Raw genomic sequence first — 11,408 nt, forward strand, 5'->3', positions numbered from 1 at the left:
CCCCCCCTGTGGAACATGGCCCAGCCATTTTGTTGGCTGGTACCCACTCCCCCCAGCCCTGACCCCTCCCCTTAAGAACAACTAATAACACCTTTAAAAAAACCACACACAATAAAACAATACAAACAAAAAACTGTAAAAATTACAAACACATCTAAATCAAACAAATTCCTGAGCCCAACCAAACATCCATCGCACCCCCCACCCCACAAACACAGTAAATACGGAGTCCACTTGTGTCAGTATTTGTAAAAACCAAAAAAAGAGGAAAGGGTTCTGTCAGGGAACTGCCATCTTAGCCGAGGGTGGAGGCAAGGCTCTCCAATGACGCTGGAGAGGGAACCAGCAAGGAGAGAGGGGGAGCTTCCGCTGGGGAAGGAGATAGGCGTGACGCTAGGAAGAAATGGAAGGCTGAGGGAGCTTCGGAGGGAGGGCTCCGAGACTGTTCGAGCGAGACCAGCGGGGAGAGCACAGGACCTCCGCTTGGGACGCCCACTCTGCGCAGAAAGCTTCCGCGCAGGGAGGCCAGGCGGAGACTTGGTGTCAAAGAACTTTTATGTTGGAAAAAGTTCAGGAAACGCCCACTGACGGATTCTGCCAGTGATTGAGACAGCCACAGAGTAGAGGCTGTCCAGCTGGGGAAAAGTTTTAACCAAACTACTCAGCTTGCAGCAGTTTGCAGGTTACGCACAATCAACCCCAACCCCCATTACAGCAATCCATCAGTCCTTGACGTTGCTTGTGCACAGGGATAATCATGAGTCTGACCGGAGGAGCAGGCGCCGGAGAGGGAGCCAGGGGAGGACCAACTCTGGAGGAGAGAAACAGAGATTTGGAACAGCAGCTGGCTTTACTAGCGGCACGGCTAGATGAAAGGCGGACTCAGGATGCCCAGGGGAAACCCACCCCCATTGGAAGGAAGGTACTGGGACTGGTGCATAAGTTTGGGGGCAATCCCAGAGATTATGATGCATTTAAGACGGAGGTGCAGTACGCGCAGGACCTGCAGTATGATGACTTTGTGGACAATGGGGCAAGGGTGGCCTTTGTGATAGGGCATCTTCAGGACGGTGCCAGGGAATGGGTCAGACCCTTAATGGCATCGGAAAATGCTGCCTTAAAGGACCTGAGGAATTTTTTTATCGCCATGGACCACATGTTTTCCAGTGAAGTGGAGCAGAGCACAGGGAACTGATGGCGTGCAAACAAGGGAGCCAATCAGTTAGAGAGTACTGGTCGCGGTTATCGATGCTCATCCACAAACTTGGGTGGGAACTGGGTTCGCAACCAGTGCAGATGTTATTTGAGGAAGGCTTAGCCCCTTCGGTAAAAGACGAACTTTCCCGCTCGCCCTGCCCGCAATCGATGGATCAGCTGACTAAGGCGGTGCTTGCTATTGGAGTACGACAAGAGGCGCGCACTCTAGAGAAGCGGGAAGGGAGAGCAGAGCGTTGGCATGACAACCGCATTCCTGAAATGCCAGAGCAACCTTCCCAGCCAGCGGAGCCAATGGAGATTGGAGGGGCGCACGCGCGCGGGGTTTCAAACTCCAGCGAGGTTCACAAAAAGGAGGGGAAAACGACCAGGAAGTGTTTTCTCTGCCAACAGCCTGGACATTTTGCCTGGGTCTGCCCTCAGAGAAAGGCATGGCAAGGAATGGTGGGGGTGGCTGGCAGTGAGGAGGAGGGGAATAAAGAGCAGGGAAAAGCCAGCACTTGGCTGCCAATCAGCGGGCACAGCAGCCAGGCCAGCAACCAGTAAGAGTGCCCAGACCAGACCCCCCCCGAGCAGCCATAGCCATAGAGGTGGTGCTAGAGCCCCCCAACGGACACCCAATTAAGGTGAAGGCACTGCTGGATTCAGGCAGCTGTTGTAACTTCCTAAGCAAGGACTTTGCACTAGAGCACCAGCTCCACCTGGTGCCTTTAGAGCACCCCTTGCAAGTAACAACTATTGATGGGAGAGAACTCATGGGGGGAGAAGTGAATCATACTGGGGATGAGCTGGCTGGCACTGCATGATCCAGTAGTGGCATGGCACCAGCGGACAGTAGCCTTTGAGTCAGCTCACTGCCTGGAACACTGCCACGGGGGGAAAACAAGGATGGCCGTAGCCAGGGTGGCAGGGATGGAAGCAGAGGAAAAGACGAGGGTGCCGCCGCAATACGCGGATTTGGAAGAAGCCTTCAGTGAGAAGGAGGCGGATAGACTACCCCCCATAGGTCCTTTGACTGTCAAATCAACCTACTCCCAGGGGCTCAGCTGCCAGTGGGTAAGCTGTATGCCATGTCGGACAGAGAAATGCAGGAGTTGCGGAAGTTTATTGACAAGAAACTGAAGAGGGGGTTCATAAGAGAATTGAGGGCGGTGGGGGCAGTCCAGTGTTCTTTGTGGACAAAAGAGACTCCAAAGAGCCCAGATTAATTGTGGATTATAGGGGGCTGAACCTGGTATCGGAGCTGGTGACCTTCCCAATGCCCAGAATTGATGACATTTTGACCAGGGTAAGGAAGGGAAAGATTTTTACCAAGTTGGACCTTCGAGGGGCGTACAATTTGATTAGGATAAGGGAAGGGGATGAATGGAAGACCACCATGTTCACCCCCCTGGGGGCTTTTGAGTACCTAGTTATGCCCTTCGGATTACAATCGGGCTCCGCCTGTTTTCAATCGTTCATGCACCACGTGTTGGGGTCCCTACTGTACAAGAATTGCGTGGCCTTTCTAGATGACGTGTTAATCTACTCGGAGAACAAGGAACAGCATGTTAAAGACGTCAGAAAAATGCTAAAGAGGCTGCAGGAGCACCAGTTGTGGGTGAAACTGGAGAAGTGCCAATTCCATGACCGAGAGGTCGAGTTCCTGGGTTACAGGTTGTCGGACAAGGGCTTAGCCATGGACCCAAGCAAGGTGCAGGCGGTGCTAGAATGGAAGACCCCCAAGAACCGGAAGGACATGCAGAGGTTCCTGGTGTTTGCGAATTTCTATAGGAAGTTCATCAAGAACTTCACGCACTTAACTGCACCCATCACCGATTGTCTCAGTAGCAAGAATAAGTTCATGTGGACGGAAGAGGCACAGCAATCCTTTGAAAGACTAAAGAGAGCGTTCGCTTCGGAAGAACAGCTCTTGCACGTGGATCTGCAGAAGCCAATGAGGCTAGAGACAGATGCGTCAGACAGAGCGGTGGGGGCCACACTGCTCCAGCCGGGAAACCAGTCCGACTGGAGAACGAGCGCCTTTTTCTCGAGGAAGCTGAGCAAGTCAGAACAGAACTACACGGTGTATGACCGGGAACTGCTTGCAATTTACGAAGCGTTCCGATGCTGGAGACATTTGTTGATAGGGGCTCAGAACAAGATCCAGGTGTGCACGGACCATAAGAACCTGGAATACTGGAGGACTGCACGGGTTCTCAACCAGAGACAGATGCGGTGGGCTCAGGAGTTCTCCAAGTTCTCTTTTGAGATTCGGTACGTACCGGGAGAGGAAAACGTCCGAGCAGACGCCCTCTCCCGGAAACCAGAGTACTTGGAAGGAGAGGGAGCGTCGGAAGTACGACATATCATACCCGAGGACCGGTGGGTGTGGGGGGGAGTATTGGTCGGGAAACGAGAACTAGCAGGGTTGACGAGGGACGACGAGTACGCCCAAACAAAGATCAGGGAGCTCCGGGACGAAGGAGAAAATCAGGAGGGTTTTGAGGAGAGAGAAGGGGCATTGTATTACAGGGGAGCATTGTATATACCAGAGGGTGATTTGAGAAGGAGAGTACTCAAACAACTACATGACAACCCCACGGCGGGGCATTTTGGTCAACACAAAACCATGTTGCTTGTCACCAGGCAGTTCTGGTGGCCAAAAGTGAGGGAAGACGTGCGGGAGTGCGTACGGGGTTGCGACCACTGCCAGCGGGCTAAGGGGGAGAGAGCAGCACCCGCGGGGTTACTAGAACCCTTGCCCATTCCGGGAAGGCCATGGGAGGTGGTATCCATAGATTTTATGACCGATTTGCCTAAGTCCAAGGGGAAGACAGCCGTGATGGTGGTAGTTGACTTGTTAACCAAGATGTGCCATTTCATTGCTTGCTCGCATGCAGTCACGGCAGAGGAAACAGCTAGGCTGTTTGTAGATCACGTCTTCCGGTTGCATGGCGCCCCTTGAGGGTTTTGTCCGACAGAGGAAGGCAATTCACTTCCAGATTCTGGAGGAAGCTCATGAGCTTGCTCCAAGTAGAGGTGAGTTTCTCGATAGCCCGGCACCCGGAAACCAACGGACAAGCAGAAAGGGCCAATAGCATTCTCCAACAGTACCTACGCTGCTACGTCGGCGAGAGGGAGAACGACTGGGTGGAAAGGCTAGCGCTGGCCGAATTTGCTTACAATAACGCTGAACATGTGTCCACGGGGATGAGTCCGTTCATGGCCAATTACGGGTGTCACCCCAGGGCCTTCCCAGGGGAGGGGGAGGAGAGGTGGAGTGTGCCTGCGGCAGAGGAATTTGTGGAAGAAATGGAAGCCTTACATGTCCCATTAAACTTTAATTAGTTTAATGTAAATGCCCAGTGCACTTCCTTCTTTAAAAGTCTCACCACGGCAGAGGATTTCGCGCAGCAGCTAAGAAGGGCAGGAGAGGCAGCATCTTCCCAAAAAGGAGTCCTGGAGCATGCGGTTTGTAAATCAAAAATAAGGTTTATTTACAAAACACCAAAAAACAACCCTGGCGACGAACCACACATCTCAGCAAAAACACACACCCAAAAGGGAGAAGGGGAAGAACAAACAAACAGGGGGACTATTTATACAGACTCATGTTCCTGGAAGCCTAATGACCTCCAGCTGCTCAGTGATTAGAGCGTTTCTGCTACTCTTTTAACCCTTTGATAGCAACACCCCCTCTCGCTCGTAACACTGAGCTGTACCAACCTTAATACAAATTTAAACCTGAACAGAAACATTTATGAGATTGCGGACTCAAAGCTTTTGTAAAACCGTCTGCGAGATTTTCTTGGCTTGGACAATACTTTAGTTCAATTAAACCTTGTTTTACACTTTGGCATACATTTTGATAACGGATATCCAAGTGTTTTGTGTGCGCCTTGAATTGACCTGATTTAGCTAGTTTAATACAAGGTTGATTGTCTTCCCACACTCTGATAGGTAGGGAACATTCTCCAAACAATTCTTGTACCAGTTGCTTATAAAATTCCAGTTCTCTACATATATCTGATAACGCATTGAACTCAGATTCAGTTGAACTTAAAGCTATAAGTGATTGTTTTCTTGATCTCCAACCAATTAGTGCATTTCCAAATTTTATCGCCATTCCTGACACTGATTTTCTATCTGGTCCAGCATCTGCCCAACTGCTGTCGGCCCAACATTCAAGTTGTGTGCTGCCCTCTGCTGATAGTTTTAAGCGAAAGCTTTTGGTAGTTTGGAGATACCTTAAAACTCTTTTTACTCCTTGCCAAGCATGCATTGATGGTTTTTCAGCTTGTCTACACAGCATGTTGACAGCATATGTTATATCGGGCCGAGTCCACTGTGCAATGTGGAGTAGACTGCCTATCGCTGACTGGTAAACCCCGGGATTACAGAACTCTGCCTTTTGCTCAGTTTGAGCATCCTTTGTGTAACTTAACTCCATTGGGGTTTTAACACCAGCACAGTTGTTCATTTTAAACCTTTCCAGCAACTGCTGGATTTTAGCTTCTTGGCTAAGCCAATAGTTACCATTTTCATCTTGCTGAATTTTAACTCCTAGATAAACAGATACATTGCCTAGTGATTTTATCTGAAACTTTTCTCCAAGCTTTGTGGCAAATTGTTGTGCAAGTTTATCATCCTTTCCACTGTATAATAAATCGTCAACAAATATCAAAACTGCTTCTTGTTCACATCCCGAGCCTTTTAGATAAAGACACGCATCTGCTGCGCTCTTTCTGAACCCCATGCTCTCTAGAGCATCGTTTAAGCAGGAATTCCAATTACGGGCGGACTGTTTCAACCCATAAATGGATTTGTGTAGGCGCCAGACCTGGTTTGGCTTGTCTCCTTCAAAACCTGGTGGTGGTGTCATATAGACTTCCTCCTGTAAGTCTGCATTTAAATAAGCCACATTGACATCAAAATGAAACAGCTTATTTCCCTTCTTAGCTGAAGAGACTAGAAGCATTCTTAATGACTCCGATCTTGAAGTAGGGGCATAGATTTGAGAATAGTGAACACCTTTGCGCTGCGAAAACCCTTTTGCAACTAGCCGGGCTTTATATTGCAACTCTTCAGTAGTTGTGGGCTTTAAACGATATACCCATCGACAACCTACAGCTTGTTGCCCTTTCGGAAGCTCTGTACTTGTAAACACACCGAGAGACTTCATTGAAGCCATCTCTTTTTCCATTGCTTCCTGCCACTTTACGGCTTCTGAGCTTGGAAGCTGTTGTACTTCCATATAGCTTTCTGGCTCACACTGTGCCATATTTACGTATACACTTGTCACCTTAAACCGCTCTGGCGGCTTGCCCTTCGTTGCACGACTTGACCTGCGCAATTGCTCCTCTTGTGCCCCCTCTGACCGTTGGCTGTCAGAATCTGTCTCAGACTTTATATCTGGACGTGCCTCTAGGGATAAAGACCTCCGTTTAGATACCTCCCTTGGGCTTGGTGTTGCAGGTGACCTGCTTTGCTTTTGCTGTCTGCTAGGCCTACTGACTGGCGAAGTTGGAGCACTCCTAGATTCTGGCTTTTCTACCTTAGGAGAAGAACCTCGTGCCTGATCAGAATCTGCATCTGAACCATGTGCACCATCCCCTTCTGGCTCATCACTCTCTGGACTTTCTTTCTCAGCATGAATGCCTAAATCATCTCTCAAAATGTCAGGGTTAGCGTGTAAGTGAGTCCATCCGGACTGCTCACAAAAATCAACGCTCCTACTGAGGACCACTCTTGTAGTATCCCCACCTGGGTCCACAAACCTCCAAGATTTGGCATGTGGTTCGTACCCGCAAAAGATGAGTTTCCTAGCCCTTGGACTTCCCTTTTTCCTTAACGCTTTTGGGATAAGTACATAGGCTTGAGATCCAAACACCCGAAAGTAATTAACTTTGGGCTTCTTCCCATATAAAGCAAAATAAGGCGTAGTATCAATTACCGAATTGTATACTCGGTTCAGAATATGAGTAGCCGCCTGCCAGGCTTCCGCCCAGTAACTTTGAGGAAGTTTAGCATCAAACAACATAGAGTTTGCCAACTCTTGCAGAACCCTATTTTTACGTTCGGCCACGCCTCCTTCTTGGGGGGAATAAGGTGTAGACAGACGATGCTTAATTCCCTTTTTCTTAAAGAAATTCTGCAACACAGACCCGGTAAATTCTGACCCTCTGTCTGTCTGAAAAGCAAGTACTCTAGTACCGAATTCAAGTTCTACCGCATGAACCCAATTTTTAACTGTTTCTGCAGTATCTGCTTTTGTTTTGAGAGGAAAAAACCATGTAACCTTTGTTTTGTCATCCGAGAGACACAGTGCATACTTCGAACCTCCCATGCTAGCAACAGGCATTGGGCCACATAGGTCCATATGCACAAGTTGGAATACTTTGTCAGATTTCCTATCTGAACTGGGATAGCTGCATCTATGAACCTTCACACTTTTGCATGCAGTACAATCCAAATACTTAGTACATTTGTTCAATTTGCACCCTTCTGATAATTCAGGTTGCCTTTTAACATACTGAAAATTAATATGCCCTAAACGGCGGTGCCATAAATGAACACAAGAATTATGGGTAGGCGTGTTCGCACAACCAGCATGAACCTGTTCAACTTCATCTGGACTTGTCTCAAAATAATATAACCCATTTCTGCATTCCACCTGCAAAAGAGATACGTTATTCTTTGAAATAGTGCAAACCCCATTTTCAAACACAGTTTTAAACCCATTTCTATCAAGTTCTGACACAGACAAAATACACCCCTTCAGTCCCTTTAGCACGTAGGCATCAATTTCTGTTTGCAAACAATTTAAGAACACTGTGCCTACAGTCTCTAAGGAACGTTTAGTTGAATCTGCCATTGTCACAACTTTAGGGGTTTGCAAATGTCTGCAATTCTGCAAACGGACACTAGATGGCGCCACCAGGTGGTGAGATGCACCACTGTCGATCAACCAGCGTAGATTGCTGCCTTGGCCACGCCCTTGCATCAACGCCATTGCTGAAGCCATGTGCTGTGTGCTGTGGGAGTAGCCACGACCTCCTCCTCTTCTTCGACGTCCCCTGGAACTCCTTGTCTGGTAACTAGGGGTAACGGCCTTGTTGCTGTCTTGACCAGGTTCACGTGTGCAATTCCTGATTAGGTGGGAAGGGGAACCACAGCGAAAACAGTGTCTAGCTGCAAAAGCATTTACTGTGTGCTCAAACTCAGCATCAACACTCTTAGGCACAGCATAACTCCCCTTTAAAGACAAACCTCTTTCTCTTTGCCTTTTATCCTGTTCATCCGCAAGCCGAGAAGAAATGTATTCAAGGGTTAATTCAGTTGAAGGCATAGCTTCCAAAGTTAGAGCTAGAGTCTCATAGCTTTTATCAAGAGAAGACAACAATATGTATGACTGCTGCTCCATAGAGAAAGGAATGCCCAGCTGTCTTAGTTGATTAAAGGCAGACACCATTTTGGCAATATGTTCTTTCACACACGCTCCCGGTTGGAGACGTAAATCAAACAAACATCTTGTAGCATGGATCTTGGCCCCCGCAGTGTTTCTGGAATTTAACCGCTGCAGAACCGTCCAGACCTCATGCGTGTTCTTTAACTCAGAAACATAAGGCATTTGCTCTGGTCCCACTGCCAAAACTAGTAGACCTTGGGCTTTCCTGTCGCGTTTCTGTGAAGCTGCTGCTGCTGCTTTGGCTTCTGCAGACGCGTCTGCAGCTGCCTGTAAAGGCGGTGCTTCAGTACAGCTCCACAACTCTTTTGCTTGCAACCAAACCCTTACTCTAGCCTTCCAATCTTGCCAATTTTTCCCATTGAGTCGCGTAAACGGGACAGTAAAACTTTCCTGGGACTCTGCCATCCTCCCTGGGGCTTAGGAACGATACTCACACACCTGTAGACCGTCTCCCAGCTGCTGAGGTGGCTCCTTGAGGAATCAGACGTCTTCCAGCGAGTACAAACTGCGCAGTGCCTCTTTAAAACTTTCCTAGGCACGTTGCAGGACTCAAGCTGCTTTGGAGGCTTTCGTTGTCGGCAACCGCTTCTGTCTTCACTCCAGTCCTTGCATAAATCACTCTGAACTGCTCTCCTTATCTCCTTCTTGACGTACAAACACCCATAACCTGTCCCATTAAACTTTAATTAGTTTAATGTAAATGCCCAGTGCACTTCCTTCTTTAAAAGTCTCACCACGGCAGAGGATTTCGCGCAGCAGCTAAGAAGGGCAGGAGAGGCAGCATCTTCCCAAAAAGGAGTCCTGGAGCATGCGGTTTGTAAATCAAAAATAAGGTTTATTTACAAAACACCAAAAAACAACCCTGGCGACGAACCACACATCTCAGCAAAAACACACACCCAAAAGGGAGAAGGGGAAGAACAAACAAACAGGGGGACTATTTATACAGACTCATGTTCCTGGAAGCCTAATGACCTCCAGCTGCTCAGTGATTAGAGCGTTTCTGCTACTCTTTTAACCCTTTGATAGCAACATTACACCAACAGCTTAAGATGAACCTGGAGAGGGCCAAAGAAGCGTACAAGAGGCAGGCAGACAAGCACCACAGAAAAGGGGAGACCATAAGGGTTGGGGACCGAGTGTGGTTGTCAACCAAAGGACTACCGTTCAAGGGAGGTTGTAAAAAACTACGGCCAAGGCGACTGGGGCCTTTCGAGGTAACACAACAGGTGAATCCTGTGGCTTTAGGCTCAACTCGCCGACCAACATGAAACTGCATCCGGTGTTCCACAAGTCTTTACTCTCACCATACCGGGAAGGGAGGGAGTTTCCGGGGCGAGAGAGAGAGATCCCCACTCACCCACAGGTGGAGGAGAGGGAACTCAGCGGTCAAGCAGCGGAAATTCTTGGTTCAAGGTGGAGGGGGAGGCAGGTGGAATATTTGGTAGCTTGGGAGGGGGAGCCTGAGTCGGAAAACACGTGGGTTCCTGAAGGAGGGATCAGGGATGAGTATCGGCTGGAGGAGTTTCACCGCAAGTTCCCAAGGAAGCCGAAACCATTAGAGAGATTCTGGGAGGAACAATTTGGCACCACGGATGATGAAGAAGAGTTTATGGGGTATCAGACCTCCGAGGAGGAGGGGGGGAGGTATCAGAGGAAGAGGGCTCAGACTGGGGAGATTGGGCAGCGGAAAGAGACAGCAGCAGGTGGAGAACGATGTTTGAATTGTCTGAGGAAGGAGATAGCTCATTCCAGGGATTCCCCGCATCACCGCTCCGGTGAGGAGGGCCCTGGGAGGCAGGTGGATGTCAGGGAACTGCCATCTTAGCCGAGGGTGGAGGCAAGGCTCCCCAATGACGCTGGAGAGGGAACCAGCAAGGAGAGAGGGGGAGCTTCCGCTGGGGAAGGAGATAGGCGTGACGCTAGGAAGAAATGGAAGGCTGAGGGAGCTTCGGAGGGAGGGCTCCGAGACTGTTCGAGCGAGACCAGCGGGGAGAGCACAGAGCCTCCGCTTGGGACGCCCACTCTGCGCAGAAAGCTTCCGCGCAGGGAGGCTAGGCGGAGACTTGGTGTCAAAGAACTTTTATGTTGGAAAAAGTTCAGGAAACGCCCACTGACGGATTCTGCCAGTGATTGAGACAGCCACAGAGTAGAGGCTGTCCAGCTGGGGAAAAGTTTTAACCAAACTACTCAGCTTGCAGCAGTTTGCAGGTTACGCACAATCAACCCCAACCCCCATTACAGGTTCTGACCTCCCTTTGTCTCTTCAGCCTAGTCCTCGGACCCTTGTCGGCACAAAAGAGTCCACAAAAATATCCTTGCAGAGTTTAATTCTTAAAAGTCTTTGTGCAAAACATGACTGAATAACTATACACACCAGCACTAACCAACCAACCAACCCAAACACCAGCCTCAGCACAAACTAACATTTCTCACTTTATATATACAACTTGGTGCAGACCGCTGAGTCATGCTGACCCAGCTTTATTCACATTAAAGAAACAGCGGCCATTTTAGCCGTGACACCCCTTCTGTTTCTTAAATGTGAAAAACCCCAACAGAAACAATACATACATACATACATACATACAATACATTATATACATAAACTATATAAAGGTAAAGGTAAAGGTACCCCTGCCCGTACGGGCCAGTCTTGACAGACTCTGGGGTTGTGCGCCCATCTCACTTAAGAGGCCAGGGGCCAGCGCTGTCCGGAGACACTTCCGGGTCACGTGGCCAG

The sequence above is a fragment of the Podarcis melisellensis genome (assembly GCF_964234715.1).
Source record: "Podarcis melisellensis genome assembly, chromosome: 12".
NCBI classification, from domain to species: Eukaryota; Metazoa; Chordata; class Lepidosauria; order Squamata; family Lacertidae; genus Podarcis; species Podarcis melisellensis.